Source organism: Heterocephalus glaber, unplaced genomic scaffold (assembly GCF_053883595.1).
Source record: "Heterocephalus glaber isolate CG9 unplaced genomic scaffold, H.glaber_assembly_v1.0 deba00000122, whole genome shotgun sequence".
NCBI lineage: Eukaryota > Metazoa > Chordata > Mammalia > Rodentia > Bathyergidae > Heterocephalus > Heterocephalus glaber.
Genome location: NW_028258138.1, coordinates 33,707,652 through 33,730,378, shown reverse-complemented (window position 1 = coordinate 33,730,378; position 22,727 = coordinate 33,707,652).

Sequence of the window (22,727 nt, the reverse complement as noted above, 5' to 3'; positions counted from 1 at the left end):
TCATCAATAAAGCCATCTGGGGCTGCAGTCTCCTTTTAGAGAGGTTTTAAATTATGAAATCTATTTATAAAACAAATAAAAGATTTAAAATTTTATTTTCTTTTAGATTTTTTAGTTTTATTTTTATAAGAAAATTTCCAATTTATTAGATCGGTAAATTTATTGATCTAAAGTTGTTCATAATATTTGATCATTATATATTTGGTGATCTATAGAAGTTCCACTTCTTTTTTTTTTTTTGGTACCTGGGATCAAACTTGGGACCTTGCGCTTTCAAGGCAGGCGGCGGAACCACTGAGCTAAATCCCCAGCCCCAGCAATTCCACTTCTAATGTTGAGAATTTGTTTTCTCCAGTTTTCATTTCAACAGTTTTCCAAGGAATATATTAATTAGTTTTATTATTTTCAAAATTTCAAATTTTACTTTTATTGGTTTCCTCCTTATTTGACTCAGTTTATTTTTACTTTTATTTCTTTCCTTTATTTACTGTAATATCAAGTAATTTTATTTCTGTCTTCAGCTTAAAAATTATTAACATCTAAAAATATAAGCTTCATTCTGGGCATTATCTGAACCTTCAGTGTTTTTAATTACTGTCAATTCTATTTATTTTATGCTTCATATGTTTCTCATTTATAAAGTTGATTTTTAATTCCTTTTGGAAGTTTCCTTTTTCTTTTTCAAACCCTTCACACATTTAGCATATATTTTCTTTTAAATACTTATGATGATTATATCTTTGCTGTTATCAATTGTTAATTCATGAAATAATTTTGACATTGAAAAATTATGAATACAGCTTCTCTGCACACCTCACCTCCTTTTTTAAAAAAATGCACTATGAATATTGTGATCAAAGGACAATCATAATTAAAGTGAAAAGTATTACCACGAACCATGATTCCCCAAATGAAAATCATGTCTGCACGTGGCAGTTAGAATGAAGAACTGATTTTTCAGACTCTTTCAAGAATTGATTTCATTTGAGGTTAGGCCACACCATTAATTATATTGAGATCATTCCTCAACACCCAGTGCCCAATCTGTTTGTTGTCACTACTGTAGTAGTGATTGTTTTCATGTTAGCAGTTGAACTGGGAGGCATGAGGGCCATATTTTCAGTAGACTTTTTCTTTTGACACTACATTTAACTAGAGCAGTGACCTGTAACTCAAGAACCACATGATGCATGGGATTATACATGTTTTTTTCCCCACAATTTAGCAGTCTCTCCGGTGTTTCTTTTTCAGCAAATTTCTGTGTATCTGGGAGTGATTGGAAGAAATATTAACTTGAATATTGTTACTTTTACAACTGAGGCTTTTGCACTTTCTGATTTACCCACAACTGACTTCTTAGTTCCCATTGGTACCAAAGAGCAGGTGTTTATCTCTGGTATGAAAGCTACCATAGCTCTGCTTGTTAATTAAACTTATTCTTCTCTGCATCGTTATTCAAGCTTTCCTTGTATTTACCATTCTTTAATATTGTACTTTAAAATAATGATTATGCTATTATTTTTTTTTTCTTTCTTGTTTCCACAAAACCAAAGGCATAATTCTTTTTTCCTCAGCCAAAATGGAATCGTCATTATACTGAAGCAATTTATCCGGGTCAGTATCATGTTTTGTATTATAAAAATCTGGAAGTCAGAAAGGCAGCTGAGGTACTGTGCTAGAGGATCCCAAAGAAGGAATGAGAGAAGAATAGAGTCAAAGTTGCTACTTAGATGTTGGAGGGACTAGATACATCGTGAAAAATAAAGTTCCATGAAGGCAGGGATTTTTATCTGCTTTGTTCACTAATATATCACAAGTGTCTATGACAATTACTGGCCTGCACTATGTGATCCATGAGTATTTTTTGACACTGAACAACCAACAGCTTGGAGCTATAGGAGACACTTGAGTTCACTTATTTTGACTTTGAAATGCAGTAATCGTTTAAGTTAAAATACATAGTGGAGATATAAATTTGAAATCTTGAAGGGCAATACAAGCTGTAGATATTTGTGTTGCATAATTATACTCAAGACTTTTAGACCATTAACAATGGCCATCCAGTAGATATTAAAAGGCAAAGAAAATCTTGCATTTTCATGTTTTATCACAGGCACCTATACAAAGTCTATTATATTAATGAAACTGTAACATAAGTGCCCAATTACTAGTGTTGAGTTAGATTTTTATTTATCAGATGTGCTCTGTTTCATTCACAGGAATGCTTCCATTTTATGAAAGTTTCAACATCTTTTTAAAAAATCAGTATTATTCCACATTTCTTTGTTGTTAGTTCCTGTGGAGATTCAAGTAAATGCCTTGAAATATACATTTTAAAGTTTTGAGAAGTCATACATATTCATAAAATCAAATATCTGAAATTGTAGAAGCTGTAGCATTACTATTATTTTTGAATGCACATGTTTGATCAATATATTAGTTTTGATTAGAGAGTCTAAAAATAGGCTGATGTCTTGAAATTTAATCTACATTTCCTATGTAATAAAATATAAATATGAAATTGGGTTAAACACACTAATTTGAAGTTTACCAAGAACTTTAAAAATAGCAAAAAATGCTGCACTACTTTCTATTCAACTGTCCTAGATTTAAAACTATAATGATAAAAATGTATTAAAAATTTCAAATGGCCTTAATATTCACTGCAGTGTGAGTATACATGCATATGGTGTGCATGTATATGTATGTAAATATGTGTATCTAGTTTGTGCACCTTTATGTATATAGATACTCATACTTAAATGCACTTAGAAAAGTTTCTAGAGTTAATAGGGAAAATAGATACGTTTATTCATTTGTCTTTGGAAAAAAGACTTGCATTTAATCATTTTCCATATATTTTATTTGTACCACAAGTTGATCATGACACTTTATTATTCGTCATTTAAAGTCTTAATACTGATTTAATTTTTTTTTGCACATTGAGGCATTTTACAAAGTTTTAGTTTGAATTTTTAAAAAAACTGTGTGTGTGTGTGTGTGTTGGAGAAATTTATTTCATTATATACAGTTATACTGATTACTTATAATATGTAAACATTGCAGTACTTTTTGAACAAACAAAATAATGACTATTAGAATAATAGTTTCTACAGTTATATTAGCTACCTTAAGTTATGTATGTTCATTTTAATATAAATTGGACATTATAATGTTAATTTGTAGTTCTTAACATTACTCTTTAATAGATATATATTGCTGCTGAATCTTGAGGTCTTCTTTTAATTCCAGTGACAAATTGAATTTATATAGTTAAATAAAAAACATCACATTGTACTTCTAGTAATGAACTTGATTGGTTTTCACACAATTCACCAGGGATTTTGTATGGCTGAATAAAACTTCAGTGTGCCAAATATTCTTCTACATGTCTTCACATCACAGATATTTTATCTTATTTAATCGAATACCTTACAAAAATAGAATAGAATATATTTCTATCATCCGTCATTAAAATTCCTGCCAACTCACACTGTTCTTATCAGTGTATAATAGACTGGCTGATGTATTTTTGTGTTTCCTTGCCTCATTTAGAAGGGTCTATGTAAATCATTTTCATTTAGAATCATGAAGAACTCATGTTCATGACATAAACTATCAAATTTGATAATAACTGGACTGTCATAAATTCTAAGTGCCATATTTAGGTTCTGTTCTTACATATAATTATTTTCCTTACAAATAAACAATGTGCCTTCTAGTTCATTTAATTTTTCCCTATTAACTTTAGCCAAATTCTTTTAAGGATGGAATTTGGGTGGGATTGTGGGGTAATAATGGATATGTAGTGCTTCACTTTTATACTAGAGCCAACAAAATGTAATAATTACACTTTCAGTTTATAACTCAGAAAATGTAATGTATCTTCTTGTATTTTGGCTTTATTGTTATTCTACTAAGGAATTATCTTAAGAGAAATGCTCTCTACTTCTTTAAAATGTATCTCCAAACAGATGAGCAGAATATGATCAAAGGTATGCAGAAGCATAAACAAGGAAGCAGCATTGAAAATATATGTGTGTAGATAGGGAAGGTTTCAGTTTTCAATATTGTATTAGTTTCTTTTAGTTACTGCAATAAATTTACTTAAAAGAAGAGAAATATATTCCCACACAGTTCTGTAGTCCAGAAGTCCACAACAAAGCTATTCGCAAAGTTGTACTCACTTCACAAGCCTTCCAGGAGATTTTGTCCCTCAACTCTTCCAAATTTTGGTGGTTGCTGGCATTCCCCAAGGCTGCTTCCCCTCAAACTTGTCTGTGTCTCCCCATTGTCCTGCCCTCTGTATCTGGTATTCTATCTTAAAGCCCTTTTTACCTTCTTCTATAAGGACATGTGTCATGAGATTTAAGGCCTACTTGTCATTAAATTTAGGGCCTACTTGAATAATCATGGATTATCTTATCTCATGATGCTCAACTCAGCCACATCTGCAAAAGACAATTTTCCAAATAAAGTAAAATTTGTAGATTTTAGGATGTGGCATTGGTATCTTTGGGAGAGTGTGGCATTTTTCAGGCAACCACAGTGATGAAACCCAGTCACAGTATGTTGATTTTGAAATTGAGTGCAGTGCTTGTCTTAAGGAATAGAAGAGAGTCAGTCTTGATATATACTGTTTTATAGAGCTTTACAGACATAACATTTTAGGCATTTGTTGTTTATTTAATTGCTGAATAAGAAATACTTATGGAAAATTAGTATGCCTATACACTGAGAAATAAGCTGTTCAGTCACTATTATTTAATATGGTTTGATATGGGGAATGCTAGACAAGAATCATTAGCACTGGAACTAACAGAAAACTGTAGACCCAGGGCTTACAAAAACAAGAGGATCTAAGCTGAATCTACTAGGAAATCTTCAAATAATGATGTAGGCAAAAGACATATTGAAGTACTCAACTGTAACAATTCATATAATGGTGAAGCACTGTCTGGAGAAAAATAATACAATAGGAACCCATGCCTAGAGGAGTCGGACTAGTAATTAATAGTCTAATTAATTATATAATTAAGTTCTATATTAAGTTACAATATGAATAGTACTACAATTAAGTTAATTATACAATGTGGATGAACATCAAGGAATTTTCAAGCAAAAGAAACACAATACAAAAGTCTACTTATAAAGGGCACAGTGCTTAGTGGTGCTGAAGATTATCAAATATTGTGAATGGATTGGAGATAGTTGAAGAAGGAAATTTCCATACCAATGATTATGGTCTCTGTCCTAAGATTGGTAGTTCTCATGACAAATTTTCCTCCAGATAACAAATTCAGCAAAGGATTCTGCCAAGGCTTTGACCCTGAAGTGAAGCCTCTTCCAGTAAGCATTAGTGAGACAGTTGAGTTTGTAATGCAAATGTAGCTTCAAAGCACCATAGATGCAGTCTCACCCTCCTTTCCAATCAGAGAGAGATGATAGACAGCCCTTTTCTACTATTCAAAATTCTTGGTCCTGACCATTTTTCTCATTTTTTTCAGACTGTGTATCTTTGTTTTTTTGGGTTTTTTTTTGGTACCAGGGATCGAACTCCAGTCCTTGCGCTTTCAAGGCAAGCGACGGAACCACTGAGCTAAATCCCTGGCCCAAGACTGTGTATCTTTAATGACTCAGATGCTAGAACTCTGTAATTCCAGATTGACTTGAAATTTGTAACAGCACCAATACAGTAACAGGACATACCACAATTTCAAGCTTTATCAGAGCATTAAAATATAACTTCCCAAACCAACAAATTTTATCAATAAAATAATACGTGATGTGAAAAACTATGCATATATAGCCTTCTATGTCTCACTTCCCCTAACCTTACTGAAATTTCGAAAGCATGGCTTTAACTAAAATATGTTTTCCAGAAATCTGTTTTTGAGGCTTGTTTACGTGTCTTCTCATTTCCATGGGGGGGGGGCGGTTGGGGTGCTTCTGGTGCCCACGCAGCTCACCTTCTCTGCCCTAGGAGCTTGAGATGGCGGCGGGGGAGCTTCCTTCCAGGTGCTGGGACTGGCTCAGCTTCTCTCTATGTTTTCTATTTATTGATTGGAAAAGAGATGAAGGTAGGAAAATTAAAAAAATCCAAATTTACATAACCAAATGTTTTGATAACTTGCATGTATGTTCAGTTAGAGTAAAGGAAGAGAACAGGAATAAGAGCCATGTTAATAGCATTAAGAGTGAGATCTGTAACTTTAGAAAAAAGAAGTTTTGAGAAATTTTCTTATGCTACATTTTATAATATTCCGTGTCAAACTTTCTTATTCACAAACACATTAACTCCCATTGCACAAATATATGATATCTAAAATAAATTTCAATAGAAATCTCCACTGTTCTTTCATAATTTTGGACTCAGAAGTATTCTTTTCCAGTGGATAACATGGAAACATTTAAAATTTGCCCTGTTTTTCCTTCCTTTCTCCTTCCTTCCTTCCTTCCTTCTTGCCTGCCTGTCTGCCCGCCTGTCCTTCTTTCTCTATTTTTTTTGTCTTTCCATCTTATAACATCTGTGAAAGTTTTACATGTTCTCTGTTGGGGGGTATTCTTTATTTTCAGATTTTCTCCTTGTATTTTGATTTTATAACGTTTTCTTTCTACAAAAAGTAACCGATAGTGAATGAAAGTTTTTACACTTTACTTGAAAAATAAAATGTTTAAAATATTGTGTCTATACCTTAGTTAATATGTAGGTTTATTTGTAAAATATACTTTAAGTTTCTGTATGAGGTCCCCAAATTGTTTGAGATTATTTTTAAGTATTGAAAATTTTCAAAGAGACAAATATTTGATCAGGTTTTTCTTTTAAAGAGAGATTCTGACTGAAGTGTGGACAATGAAAAGGAGGAAGCAGAAGAGGCACTGGGGAAAAATGTGGGGTAGTGAATGAGTTAAGCAGTTATTAGAGTAGTTCAGGAAAATGATGATGTGGATTAGAACTGTGTGAGAATAAAAGAAGAGAGAAAAATGTAAAGTTGAGCATGAAATTGAGGTTAATATTCTTAGCAAAATAAATAATGCTTAGGAATAAATTATGCATGAATGATAGATGAAAAAATTTAGAAATCTCTGTTTTCAAGTTTACATGCATAGATGGTTAAAAACAATTTGAAATAGGAAGTAGAATAGGAAGAATATATTTTAGAGAGGAAAGGAATTAATATTTATTTTTAAAGATTACAGATGATGTGTAAAACTGCTCAGAAAACACTTCAAAATTAGGTAAAAGCTTTCAATAACAAAAATCAGATTTAAAAAAAAGCCCTTGAAAATCCCCTGAAAAATCTTTGTATCTAATTCTGACACTAGACATTGTTGACATGGCTCTATACATGTATTTCTTCTTTGTTGAAAGTGAATTTTTCTAATAGTGAGACTATGTTTTTCAACTGGATGCAGTTAGTTCTTGCACATATATAGTATATCTGATATATGTGTATGTCCGTGTTATACAGGCACATAGTAGGGCTGTATAATTACCATAGATAATGTTTATAATTTCTTGAATATTGAAAATATAATTCTATAGTACCTTAATAAAAAATTATCTCATAATTCTATAGATTAAAATTCCAATATAGATTTGACTAAGCTAAAATAGAAGTGTTGGATAGACTGTATTCCTTTCTGGAAATTCTAGGAAAAATCCATTTTCTTGCTTGTGACAGTTTTATACAGGTTTATCCATAATTCTTGTTGGTTGGGCCTTTGCTCCTTCAAAGCAGGAAACATAGGATCTCTCTTACCCTGATTCTACTGTTACCTCTCTTTCCTTGACTTTTGCTCCTCATTTTTCTCTTTATAGGATCCTTGTAACCATGAGGGTCAAACCTATGCAAAGATTCCTTAACATGTGATAGTCCAGCTAATTTTCCTTTTTTAAGATCAAATGATGGGCAAACAATTCTATCTGCAGCTTTAATTCCCCTTTTCCATATAATGTAACATATTTTCAGGCTCTGTGGATTAGAATATGGACATTTTTGATGGCTTATTGTTATACCCACCCCAAACGTCTATTGGACCTTTAAAAATTCTTCTGTATTTTCCAGAAAATAGAGTTAAACCAACTCTAAATTTTTCTCTAGGCCTCTGGTGTGCCCCTTTTATAATGGCCTCCAAAAATCTCCATTTTCAATTTTCCACACTGATGTGTAACTGCATCACCTTGGATATGAGCTTAAATTACTGGATCATTTCTAATAAATAGCACATGTCAGATAAAATGAGCCATCACATCTGGGATTGCATTATATAAAGACTATGAATTCTATGTCAGGTGTCCTCACTTGATCTGTTACTTTCTTCTTCACTTGCTTTAAGGTCAATTGCTTGTCATTTGCCTCATAAAGATGTCCATATGGCAAGAAGCTAAAATCTTTGGGCAAATATCACAAATATCTGAAGCCTACCAGCAACTGTATGAATAATGTTAGAAGCGGAACCTTCCTGATTGGAATTTGAATTGACAGCCTGATACCCATATTGCAGTTTTATGACAGACTTTTTTTCAGTTTCATAAAAGACACATCCAACTAAGCCACTTAACAAGTGAGAATAAACAAAACAAAGCAAGTATTTGTCATTTTAAGATGCAAGGTTTTGAAATATTTGTTTTACAGTAATATATAAATAATACAGATTTTTGTATCCAGAAGTAGGATGCTGCCTTAAATATTAAAAATGTAAGTATGGCTTTAGATCTTGGCAATGAGCAAATGCTATGGGGATTTTGAAGACTATAGTAGGGAAAACTCAAAGTGGTTTGGACAGACTATAGAATTATGAACTTTGAGAAGAGAGGAAAATGTTGGCGGGAACAGGAAAAAGGGATCCTTGTTCTGCTGTGGAAGAAAGAACATCACCCTTGCCTGCAGTGACATGGACAGATGAAAGCATGACTAATGTATTTGTAGATCTAGCTAAGGATGCTTAAAAGTAAAGTTTTAATGATGAAACCTATTTTTTGTAGTTTGTGTGAAATGTGAGAGTTAAATTGAACAAAAGACTAAAAAAACAGATTTTATAATTTGGAAAATATTTAGCATTTCTAGATGATAAAGATGATGAAATTATAAAATATCATCTTAGGAATATTTAAATATAGGGCACTGCCAGGAAGATTAGTTCACAGATGAAGTGAAATCTCTGACTCTCAGATACTCTGATAAGATGCTAAAGGCTGCTTGTGAAGAGATTTGTGAATATGGCTTTTGTCTAATGGGGCGAACCTTGGTGATATTCACAGTAATCTCCTATGGTCTTTGAGAAAATTATTTTAGAGGAAACACTGCTAGTTTGAGTTGAAAAAGAAGAGGCAGTGCAGAAAGTAGAAAGAGAGATGGAGTTTCCAACATGTATTGGAAGTTTGACTGAGACAGACTGGGAAAACTGATTTGCAAACCTGTTCTACCTTTCCTGAAAAAGAAAGGTTTATTCAGAAAGTAAGACTGAGAGAGAAGGACTGAGAGTCATGGAAAATTATTTCTTGATCTTGAGATCTGACCAAGAAACTTCCAATATTTATGCAGTTGATTTTCAATATTTTATGAAGAAGTGATTTTTGTACCTCATATAGTACTTTATAGTACTTATCTAAGCCCGCTCTACCATTTTATGTGGCATGTCTAGGATCAGCCTACAGTACTTGCTTCTTTATTTCACAGGGTACAGATTAAAGGAACACTGTACAAATAACTATTATGGTGGACTGTTATCTGAAGAGGCTCATGGACTTTTGAACTCTATGACATTCAGGACTTGGAGCTGAATCTATTGGGATGAGACATTTTGGGCACTCCTGATCCTGAGACTTGTGACATAATAAAGGTTTGCTCTTTTAAGTTGGTAAAGTTTAAGTAATTTATTGCATAGAAATGATAATTAATGTAATAGCCAATTGACGAATTCTTGCCTATTAAAATACAGTAAGAAAATCATCAATAATATTTCCATGCCTTCTCATGTCTACTACTTATCTGCATATTTAGAAGACTCTTCCATTGGCTTTAATAAGAGTTACCAAATTTTGATCGTCAAAACTTGTCTTCTCTGTGAATACTGGAGTAAATCTAATTTTTCAAAGATCTACCATAATATTTAAGAAATTGCTATTTTCCTCATGTGGGAATCTATTGTATACTATAAAGTATGAGTCCTTGAAGGTATATACTTTGTTTTCCACCTATATGATCTTATCACCTAGTAATGTCTATCACAAGATAGGACTTTATAAATGTATAGAATAAATTAATGAGAGAATAAATTTATAAATATATGAGTTTGTGTAAGAAATTAATGCAAAATAATCTGAAATATTCCTCAATTTCCATGAAACTTCCATTATTTTTCTCTTCTAAAGCATAAACATTTTATATTCTTTATTAGTAGTAGTATTGCTATTGATTTTATTTTTAGAAGGGAAACATTTTTTTAGTAATATAGCAATTCCTCATATTTTATTCTATTTTTTATTTCTTTCTTAATCTTCCATTAAAAATGTCAAAGGACTTTTCTTCTTTACACTTCTGTTTTAAAACATGCCTTTGGAAATATTATCTTTATTTTATAAATAGTATCTAATGTTAGCTTTAATTAAATATTAAAAATCATTTTGGCCTATTGAATTAATAATTAGACTTCTTAAAGTTTTGATTTGCCTTTATATTCTAAATTTGATTAAATTACATGGATGTCTGATAAAACTGTCACCTTAAAATTATATTGTTTTAGGCTTCATTTCTGAATTATAGATAACAAGTTAGATGAAAAAGGGACAGGAAGTATTTACTACTTTGGTGTCTCTTATTTATCATCCTTCACACACTTACTAGTGTCCATTCACTAGTTTGAGTGATACTCTCTGTAATATTTGCTCTACTATTTATTGTTTAGAATGAATTTTTGTTAATAAAAACTTTTGATTTACACATTTTCCCCAGAATTTCATGTTTATTTTCAAAAACATATATTTAAAAATTTTTATTTTAGAATAGAAACTTTAATCTGGACGATCCATTGTTATATAACATTGTATTAGGTGCTAAAACAAACTACCATTGATCAGGTAGCTTATAAAAAATAGAAATTTATTTCTTATAGTTCTGGAGATTGGAAAGTCCAAGATGAAGACAATAGCAGAACTGGTGTCTGGTGCCATCTCTCTGAGGACCTCAATGGTGGCAACTGCTAGCTGTGTTCTCACTGGGGAAGGGAACTGCAACTCTACAAGTTCTGCTTTACGAGAGCATTGATTCATACATGAGAGCTTTGTTTCAGAACTAATCACTTCATCACCTTCTCATATAATCTTGTTGGTGAGTGGTTTTCCACATGTGATTTTTTTGGCATGGAGACACAAACATTCATATTACAGCAGATGGAAATAATGCAGTCATGTAGTATGTATTCTTTCTTCAGCACTTACAGTACATTGCACCTGAATAATTTACGTGAAAGAAATTGATGACTACAGTACTTTTGAAATACTGACAAGTTAATTGAGTCCTTGAAATGTGTTCATGATTTTTACAGTAATTATCCTTCTTTTCCATTCCTGATAGGAATAGCTCATCTGTTAAGAATATGACTGTTGTTAGTTTTTCTTCTCTTAAACGCAAAGCATCATCTTTTATCCTTCTGCCTTACTATCAGAATCTTCATAACTTTTTGAAATTAGAAATTATTTCAATAATTATATCATCAGTATATGTGATTGCATTTAAAATTATGGAATTCTTGGATTACAATATTTTCACTTGTTTTCCCTATGTACTGATTTTTAAATAGACATATATCAAATAAGGAATTTATACAAAGACTAGTTAACTTTTCCTTTTACAGAGTAATTAATTGAAAAATACAGGGTTTGGACAAAACAATATTTAATAATTTTAACTTATATAATGTCATTTTTTAAATTTGCTACATTAATTTTTAAAATTAATTTTACTGGTACACTTGTGATGTATGTAAAGATCACATTAATCATATGGAATTTGTACCTGTACATAATATATCTTGATTCTTCTTTTCATCACTCCCCTCCCCTCCCTTTAAACTTTCTACCCCTTCTTATTTAAAAAAGCCTTGTTTCCATAATTTTCCCTGTACTCTTGTTTGTCCTTTCCCCTTCCTTCCCTTCCCCCTACACCCTCCCTTGTTCCCTTTTCTATTTGAACATTTTCTTCCTACTTCTGAATATCTATCATCTATTTTGGTCCTTATTTGTGCTTTCGGCTTCTCATACAAGCAAAACAATGTGGTATTGAAACATGTGTGTCCAATTTATTTCACTTGAAAATATGACCTCAAGGTCACTTAAAAATGTCTTAAGTTTATCCTTCTTTATGGCAGAGTCATACTCTATTGTAAATAAAAAACACATTTTCTTTATCCATGCATCTAATGATGGGCTTCTGGGCTGTTTCCAAGAATTTACTATTACAAACTATGCTGCTGAAAATTTGGGTGTGCATATATTGCTGTGGTATGATGCTTTTAACTTTTTTGGGAAAATGCCAAGAAGAGGAATAGGTTGGTCAAATGGAACCTCTAGTTTCAGTTTTAAGAAATCTCATACTGATTTCCATATTAGGTGGATCAATTTATGCTCCCATCAACAGTGAAAAAGTGTTCCTTTTCCCCAAAAACCCTGCCAGGATTTGTTACTGGTGGATTTCTTGTTAATAGGCATTCTTTTTGGAGTGAGATAGAAGCTTAGTGTCCTTTTAATTTTTATCTCTTGAATAACCACTGATCTTGAACACTTTTTTTGGATACTTGTTTGCTCTTTGTACTTCTTCATTTGAGAAGGGTGTATTCATTTCAGATGACCATTTTTGGATTGGGTCTTTTAAGTGTCTGATTTATTTGAGTCTTTTATATATTCTATGTATAAATCCTTTGAGGAGTAACTTGTAACTTTTTCCAGTTCTGTGGGTTGTCTCTTTACTTTGTTGGTGGTTTCTTTTGCTATGCAACAGCTTTTTAATATGATGAGATCCCCGTTGTTGATTCTTTGTAAGATTTCCTGTGTAATAGAGTTTTTGTTCATAAATTATTTGCCTACTTCTATGCCTTCAAGAGTTTTACCTATTTTATCTACCAGTAGATTAAGTGCTTCTGTTTCAATATTTAGATCTTTGATCCATATTGATTTTACTTTAGTGCATGATGAGGGATATGGGCTTAAGTTTAACTTTTGCCATGTGGACAGTAAGTTTTCCCCGCACCATTTATTAAAGAGGCTATCTTTTTTTCCAGTGAAGGTATTTGTCAAAGCTAAGATGCTGCATAAGTTTGAAGTTGCTTCTGCATATTCTAATCTGTTCCACTATTCCTTGGGTCTGGTTTTTTTTTTGCCAGTATCACGCTGTTTTTAATCACAGTAGCCCTGTAGTATAATTTCAAGTCAGGGATTATGCTATTCTCTGCCTTAGCTTTGTTGCCCAGAATTTTTTTTCTATTCTGGGCCTCTTCTGGTTCCAAATGAATTTTAGGAATGTTTTCTCTAGTTCTGTGAGTTATGGTACTGGCATTTTGATTGGAATTGCATTAAATCTAAATAACGGTTTTGACCATATCACCATTTTCACTATATTGGTTCTGCCTATCCGGGAACAAAGGATATCTTTTCATTTTCTTATATCCTCTTCAATCTTCTTTTTCAGAATACTGTATTGTTTAATTTCCTTCACTAGATTGATTCCTAAATATTTCATTTTTTTAATGCTATTGTGAAAGTTTTTGTTTCTGTAATTTCTCTCTTGGTGAGTTTATTTGTGTACAGGAATGCTGTTGATTTTTGAGTGTTGACTTTGTATCCTGCTACACTACTGACCTCGGTTATTAAATCTATGAGAATTTTAAAGGAGTTTTGGGGGTCTTCTATGGAAAGTATCATGTGATCTGCAAATAATGATAATTTAACTCTTTCCTTTCCTATCCTTATGCCTTTTATTTCTTTCTGTAGTCTAATTGCTCTGGCTAATATTTCCAGAGCTGTGTTGAATAAGAATGGAGACAGTGGACATCTTGTCTTGTCCCTGATTTTAGGGTAAAATCTTTCTGTTTTTGACCATTTAGTATGATGTTGACTGTTGGTTTGTCATAGATGCCTTTTATCAGATTGAGATAAAAACCATTTATTTTAATTTTCTGTGGGATTTTTATCCTGAATGGCTGTTGGACTTTGGAAAATGCTTTTCCTGTATCCATTGAGATGATCATGTGGTTTTTGTCCTTGGTTCTGTTAATGTGGTGTATCACATTTATTGATTTTCATATGTTGAACCATCCCTGGATCCCTGTGATGAAAACTACTTGATCATGATATATAATCTCTTGATGATGTGCTGCATTCTGTTTGCCAGAGGATTTTTGCATCTATGATCATTAAGGAGACTGTCCTTAATAGTAATTCTTAATAGTAGTCCTTAATAGTTGTTTTCTTTTTTTGGTTGGATCCTTCTCTGGTTTTGACATCATAGTAATGCTTACTTCCATGAATGAGTTCGGAAGTGTTGCTTCCCTTTTAATTTAAGTAAAGAGTTTGAAGATTAGTGTTATTAGATTTTCTCTAAATTTCTTGTAGAATTTAGCAGCGAATTTGCCAGGACCTGGGCTTTGCTTTGTTGATACATTTTAAAATTACTTCTTCAATTTCATTGATATATTGGGTTATTTAGAATTTTTATGTCTTCTTGATTCAGCTTTGGTAATTCATGTGTATCTAGGAATCTGTCCATTTCATCTGCATTTTCCTTCTTATTAGATTACACATTTTCAAAGTAGGTATTGATGATTTTATGTATTTCTTCATGGTCCATTGTGATTTCACTCTTTTCAATCCTAATTGCATAAATTTGAATCTCTTCTTTCCTTTGTTTTTTGATAAGATTGGCTAAGGCTTTGCCTATTTTCTTTAATTTTCAAAGATGCAAATCTTTGATTCTTTGTGTTGTTTTCCTAGTCTCACGTGTATTAATTTCTGCTCTGATCTGTATAATTTCCTCCCTTGTATGTGCTTTGGGTTCACCTTGCTCTCATATTTTTAGAAGTGTGAAGTTCAACACTAGGTTATTTATTTGAACTTGCTCTGTTTTTCTGATGTAGGAATTCACTGCTATTAATTTTCCTGAGAGGACTGCTTTCATTGCATCCCATAAATTTTGGTGTATTGTATTGGCATTATCATTTAATTGTAGAAACTGTCTATTTTCTTCTTTAGTTACATCTGTGACCCATTGGTTGTTCAGGAGGGTGTTAACAATTTCCATGTGTTTATGAAGTTTTTGTGGTTTCTTTTGTCATTGATTTCCAATTTTATTGCACTATGATCTGATGGTATGCATGGAATAATTTCAATTCCTTGGAACACACTTAAGCATGTTCTATAGGGTAGCATGTGGTCTTCTTTGGAGAATGTTCTGGGTGCAGCTGAGAAGGATATGTATTTTGTTGTTGTGGAGTGGAACACTCTGTAGAAATCTACTAAGTCCATTTGTTCAAAGGTTTGGGTCTTTGTTGATTTTTTTGCCTTATTGATCTGTCTATTTGTGGGATATTGAGGTCCTCCGTTACAATTGCAGCTTATTTGATTTTTCAGGTCAATTAATGTTTGTTTAGTGGAATTGGGTGCACTGGAATTTGGTACATATATATTTATGATTGTTATCTCTTCCTCTTAGATTGTTTCCTTAACAAGTATGTAGTTACCTTCTTTTTCTCTTCTGATCAAATCTTTGCTTGAAAATAACTTTGTCTGAAAATAAAATAGCTATCCCAGCTTTCTTCAGGTTCTTGTTACATGGAGCATTTTCTTTCATCCTTGACTTTTAGTCTGTGAATTTCTTTTTTACTTAACTGTATTTCTTGTATGTACCATATTGTTGGATCTTATCTATTCTGCCAACCTGCTTCTTTGATTGGTGAATTAAGACCATTTACACTGATGGTTATAACTGATATGTATTGACTTGTCATATAATTTTCCTGTTGTTGGTTCCTTTTCTTTCCCCTCTGTTTAATTGCTTGCCTTGACTAGTGGATTCATTCTATTGGGATTCATTAAATTATTTTCTTCATTGTCTTTTTCTTGAATATTCTTCAGAAATTTTTGGAGTGCAGGTTTGGTAGTCATGAATTTATTCAAGTGTTCTTTATCATGGGAGTATCTTATTTCTCTGTTGAATTTGAAAAATAATTTTGTGAGGTACATCAATTTGGGTGGGAAGTCCTTTTCTTTTAGGGCTTGGAATACTTCACTTCAAGCTCTCCTTGACTTAAGTGTTTGGGTTAATGAGTCTGCTGTGATTCTGATGGGTTTTTCTTTACAGGTTATTTATTTATTTTAGCTAACAGCTTTTAGTATTCTGTTCTTGTATTGAATTTCTGGAATCTTGACTATCATATACCTTGGTATAGTTTATTTTTTCTGGTCATGGCTAATTGGATTTCTCTATGCCTCACTATCTGTATGTCAAATTCTTTTTCCATGCTTAGGAAGTTTTCTGCCATTTCATTTTTTAAAAATTCTCTTATTGGTACATTTTAGGTATACAATAAGTTTACATTTATCATTGGGTGCTTGTACGTGTACATGATGTATCTTGGTTCTTATTTTTTTCCCCATTACCTGTGTGCCCTTATGAAAAGATAATTATGTTCTTTGTCCTATCTTCTGATTTTTCATTGATTTATATCTATTATATTATTCTTCTTTGCATAATCTAGCAGCTATTAGATTGATTTTTCATGGTCCTTGCTATTTTTTAGAAGCTTTTCATTTGTTGATCACTAACTGCAAACTTGTCTCCAAGATCTAATATTTGGTTCTCATATTGGTTGATTCTGCTGCACTTACTTTCAATAGAATTTTTTAATCTCCTAGATGTATATTTAATTGTTTGCCTTGCCTAGTCAATACATTGTATTGTGATTCACTAAATTTTTGTCTTCATTGTCTTATTCTTGAATATCATTCAGAACCTTTTGAATCTGTTTCATGGAATCCAGTTCTTTCCTGTTGGACATTCATGGTTTCCATCACTCTCTTTAGCTCCTCTTTTTTTATCTGTATCTACTCTAGATTCACATGTCCATCAATGTGGTTATTATGTCTTTAGTTATTTGTGAAATTATTTCTGATTTCTTTTTTTCAAGAACCTCATTTATTTGCTTTGTTACTTCCACTGTTACATTTCAGAAAATTCAGCTGAGTGGCTTTTGATTTCTTCCACTTCATTGCCCCCTAGCTTTGCCTTCTTGGTTCCATGACTTCTCATTTTCTATTTTTAAAAATTTGTTTTCTGCACTGATGCTTACAAATTGCTTATGGTATGTAGCTTTGTTACTAGTACTGAGATAACCTCAGGAAGTAGCTACTTTTCAGAGCTGTCTTTTAGGTCTAGCTGGCTTTTCACTTTTGAATCTGTCCCAAGATTATGCCTCTTCAATTTATTTGCAAAAAAATATTGTTGCCTATTTGGCCTAGCAGCCAGTTCTTCATGCTGGAGTATGGCATTGCTCATGATTCCCAGACAATTTCAGTGTTGGTATAAAAGGAAGAACAACTGATCACAACTATGTCACCTTGGCCAAAGTACAATGAATAGCAATAACATGAAGTACTGTCTAGAAAATGAAAAATTGTGGTAACAGCTAATTTTCCATCTTAAACTGTGGGTCCAAGATTTATAGTTATGTAACAAAATCTAAAACAAATCAGAAAATTATATCTTTCAATAGAGTGGTGGTACCTTCAGGGGAGAAAATGTAAGTCTTAATATAAGATAGAGAAATAATAGAAGAGAAAAAGATTACGAACAAGGTTGAAGAACAAAAGAAGATTACTAAGTTTTGAGAAAATGGTGAAGAAGACAAGAGGGAAAGAAAGAAAGACAGAAAAGACAAAGACAAGAACTAAATATAAGGAAAAAACTAAAAACAGCGTTTACACACAAAAAACAAAAACAAATAATCAAGAGGAAAGCAAGAAAAAAAACAAACAAAACCAAAAGCAGGTGAGAGAGAGAGGAGAGAGATATTTCTTTATTATTTCAAGCCTGTGATTATTCTCTAGGTCTACGGTTTTATGGTAGTGTTAAATTCAGGGCAAGTCTCCACTGACTTTGGTAGACAAATGAGGCAGACAGAGCCCCAGTTCCTGGATGATCTGAACAAGTGTTCAGCTAGGCCCTCCCTAAAATGACACCTGGCCAAGCTCCCTCTCCAGGAGACACTTGGACTGGAGTAACTAGCTGTTGTAGTTCACAGCATCCACTAACTATTCTGTTCCACTGATGAGTTTCTTCATGGAGTCTTCATGGAGTACTCTGGAGTCACCCGCTATGAAGGTTTCTGGGGTTGTCTGCCTTCACTGTGTTTGTAGATTCAACCCTTTTCTCTCATGCCGAAATCCAGCAGTCAAGAAGAAAGTAAAGTTTGTTGCCTCCTCTTTCTGCACTGAGGTCTGTCTCTTCACTTTCCCTATGAGCTCCAATTCTCTTTTCAGATCATCTTGGGTCCCAAGGATCTACACCCAATCTTCATTTCCAGTACAAGTTTTATTCCAACGTCTGGGTTTTGAAACTCAAAGAGGCTGACACACTGCTGCTTACTGCTCTGCTATTCCTGGAAGTTCCCCTATATCATTTGTTGTTTTCCTCACAGTTCACAAAATCACAGCTTATTTTTAATTAAATTTATTCATATTTATGCTATATAGATACTCCACATTACTATGTTTGAATAATAGTAGGACATAGTTTTAGTTCTTAATAAAACAAGCTTATGAGATTATTGTTGTCTGCTTACAAAAAATTGTCCATTCACTTATTCTTCAGAATTACTCATGTTCTCTTTCTTGCAATAAAGGATTCTGGGCATCAAAACCCTGTGCATAAAGATAGTTTCTTAGATAAGTCTTCAGTAACAGTAGAATAATGGAATATTTGTACTCTTGGAATATAGTGAGTTAAAGAGGTCACCAAAATTAGATGAGTCAAGAAAAGTAGGAAGGGATCAGATACATAAAACTTTTAAAATCTGATGGTATTTAAAAAAATATTACACTAGGGAAAATGGAGTGCTATCAAACAATTTTAAGCTAAAGAGTGCCTTCTATGTATAGAATGGATTTAAGAAAAGCAACGGAAGAAGTAAGAAAGATATGTAAAAAGCTACTTGTATTGGAAAGCAATAATGGTCAAAATTGTGACAGTGGAGATGGCAAAAATGAAATGCCTCAAAATATCTTGTGCATTAGAATCAATAGATCTTTTTAACAGAATGAATGAGAGAAATAAAGGGGAAGCTGTCAAGGATTTTGCTTAGACTTCAGGTTGAAAAATTTGAGTGGACAGAAGTGACAATAATTGATTTGAGAAATAGTGGACATGAAAACTACTTTGAACAGTGGACAGGAGCCCTGACTTACATTTTGAAAATATATTTAAGATTTCCATGAAAAAGTGAGGTGAAATTTTCAAGGAAGTATAGGAAAGAAATCTAAACAAAAAAGTTTGCTTTGAGGAACTGGAAAATTGTTGGTATTACAAGTTATCATAGATAAGCTAACTTTGTAAGATGCATACAGATTGTGAAAAGAAGAGAATTGCAGACTGATTTTTTTAAAAGAACTCCAACATTTACAGATTAGGTAGCACTGACAAAATCACTGAAGTATACTGAAAAGCTCTCAGAAATGAAATATACTAAACAAAATGATAGCTACATAATTTTATTATATTTAACAAAAATTGCCTGACTGATATATTTAAAATATATTGAAGTGGGCAAGATAGAATAAAAAACCTGTTTAGAGAAAAAAGTAAAGGCTTTTTTAAATGCATTTGAAGAATTGAAATAATTCAAGCTTGATCTGAGTAGCAGTATGACTTTAATGAAAAATATGTTTCTGGATACGATTTTAATGTGATTCTAGATATGTTTCTGAGGTACACTGTATAGGATTGAGCATCTGTATTAGACATATTTCCCATTGGTGAACAAGATACCAGATCCCTGGAGCTTAAAGGAGAGGTTTAATTGACTTGTGTTTTGAGAGGATTCAGTCCATGGTAAGCTGGTTGCAAGGGAGAAACATGTCAGAAGGGCATGCTAGAGCAAAGTTGGTAGCTCATGATGGCCTGGCAGCAGAGTAAGGAGGCAGTGTCAGATAGAAATGTTCCAGGGACCAGCTACATTACACACACCTCCATGACCAACCCAGATATACCTGGGAATGTGCTTTACTAATCCCCTTGGCAGCACCAAAGCAAATCAAATTGATAATTAAGCTTAACTGTCATATCATCTAATTCAATATGAGACAAAATTGACCCTGAAATTTTTAGACTGAACAATAAAAGGATTAGTATTTCATTACTGTGATGAAATATTTGGGTGGTGCCATTAGGAACAGAATGGAAGGATTATGCAAATGTTTGTCAAGTTTCAGAGGTCTATTTAATTTTTTTTTTGGTAGCAGGGATTAAACTCAGGTTCTTGTGCTTGCAAGGCAAGCTACAGAACCACTGACCTAAATCCCCAGCCCTAAGTCTATTTAATATTTATGTAGAGACGTAGAGTGGCCAATTTTATGTTAGTCTAGAGTTTAGAGGTGTGTTCTAGGCTGAAAATATAATTATTATAAGGTATTATATAAGTAGCATTTAGAGATAGGAGATCAGGAGAGTTTATTAAGGAAATGAATGTCAATAGAAAGAGAAAAAATTTCAAGGACTCAAACAAGAGCCCTTCAAATTTTTGAGGTCAAGAAAATGAACACCAAGCAAGAAATGTGACTGAAATGGAGTACTGATTTCAGTGTAGTGCCCTTGAAGCATTCATGCTCCTCAAAAACTTGTTTTAAGAAGGAAAAAAGATGTGAGATCAACAGTGTCAAGTGTTGCTGATCATGAAGTAAGTGCTAACTCAGAATTGGTCCTTGGAGTCAATGAAGAGAAAATAATTAGTAACAAATTGGATAATGAGTTCAATACAGAATGGAACTAAAGGAACTGAAGACAATTGTCTGTTTTTATCTTTAAAAGGAAAACTAAATAAATGGAAGGAAACATGATCAGCATTGATGCTAATGAAAATTCCAGTATAGATGGGGAAGAGATGATGTAGAGAGAGGGAATAGAAGCCAGTGCATAAATTAATTATGAAACATGATGCAAAATTACTGAGTTGGACAAGGAGGCTGGAAGTTTAACATTCACAGATCATGTGGAATTTCTAAAATATATATTACAGAGAAAACAAGAAAAAAATCAGAGAAAAGTGGTAAAATCTTTAGTAACACTGAAACCATAGTTGAGTGTTAGAGGTATAATATCAGCATCAACAGTAATTTGAATATTTTTCAGTGCAATCATGAGAAGGTAGACTATTGGGTTAATTGAATGTTAATTTTTTTAGAAGGAAGGAGGATTTAAAGAAGCTAAGTATATTTGCTAGGTAGTAATTGTGATGATTTACTTTGATACCAATCCTGGACATGAGGAGAAGTAAATGTAGCAATGAGATAATGGGTAGGATGAAAATGGAAAAGATATTGGGTTATATGGAATGATGAAGTTAAAGAATCATTGCAATGGGATTGGAAAAAGTACATTGAAAGGTGAGAAGATTTCACCAAAGATTAGGATGAATTAATTGGTGAATTCATTGTTCAACTTACAAAGATAAATTTAAAATATTTTCTAATCAGAATTTATGTTTAGTTTTATCTTTCAGCTCAAATATCACTGCATTTTTAATTGCAGTCAAGTTCGATGCCAGGATTGTTCTGCCATCTGAAAGAGGTGGGAAAAGCAATGACAGCAAAGCTCAAGAGGAGACCATAAGAGCTGCCCCCAGTGCAGAAGAGGTGAACCTTCCTGGACACGATACCACCACCCCCAGTGAGGAGGAAGTGGATAAGCCTTCCAGGCTGCTGTACCACTGCACGAAGTGCCCAGGAGCAGCGATGCCTCCAGGGTCAAGGAGGTGAGCCCTCCCTACCTTGAAATGCAAAGACAAATAAACAAGTCTCAAAACCAGATTTACAGATCACCTAAAGCAACCCCAAAGGAAATGAGATGGAACAATTTGATACTCAACCACTTGGACTCCCTGAACTGGCAATAAAAAATGAAATCAGAACTAATTTCTCACAAAACAGCAGAGATGGTGCCCATAGTGCAAGACATGATTAATAAATCTACAGAGGACACAGATTAAAAAAATAGAGGAGCTGAGGAACATGATGGAATCCCAACATAGGAAACAAATGGAATCCATAAAACAGATGCAAACAGATTTCCAGGAGATTAAAAAGTCCATTGAAAGTTTACCCAGCAGAATGAGCCAGTGTGAGGACAGAATTCCAGATATAGAAGATAAGATTGAAATTAGTAATCAGGAAAACAAAAATTTCTTTAAAATAGTAAGGGACCATGAGAAATCAATCCAGCAGCTGCTAGATGATGCAAAGAAGAATAACATAAGACTGATAGGAGTCAAGGAAGAAACAGGAGAGAGTCCAGAAGACATAAAAAAGCTGTTCACAGAAGTTATGGCAGAAAACTTCCCAAGCAGGGGAAAAGAACTTGACATACAAATAAGTGAGGCATACAGGACTCCAAATAGACTTGATCAAAAAAAAAATCTACACATAGGCATATAATAGTTAAGATTTCAGAAACCCAAAAGAAGAA